Genomic DNA, 407 nt, shown 5'->3' on the forward strand with positions numbered 1-407 from the left:
GTTTTTTTTTTTTTTTTTTTTTTGGAATATATATACACACACACACACACACACACAAAGATATTTAAAAGCTGTGGGCATATAGGTGGCTGGTGTAAGTCTCTATATGGAGCTGTATGGTATATTAAATCTGAGCATTTTTGCTAGCAGAAAACAAGGCATAGGCACTAAGAAATCCGTTTTTCCAGCCCCAAAGGTAGTAAACAATGGTGTTGTTTGGACCAGACCCTACCATGAAAACCCAATCAGGGATAAGACACTCACCCACACAGCAGCTAACCTTATGACCATAAAACCATAGAATCATGGAGTTGGATGAGACCACAAGGACCATCAAGTCCAACCCCTTGCCATGCAGGAAATCACAATCAAAGCATGCCCAACAATATGCAAAGGAATTTGTAGCT

Source organism: Sceloporus undulatus, chromosome 2 (genome assembly GCF_019175285.1).
Source record: "Sceloporus undulatus isolate JIND9_A2432 ecotype Alabama chromosome 2, SceUnd_v1.1, whole genome shotgun sequence".
NCBI classification, from domain to species: Eukaryota; Metazoa; Chordata; class Lepidosauria; order Squamata; family Phrynosomatidae; genus Sceloporus; species Sceloporus undulatus.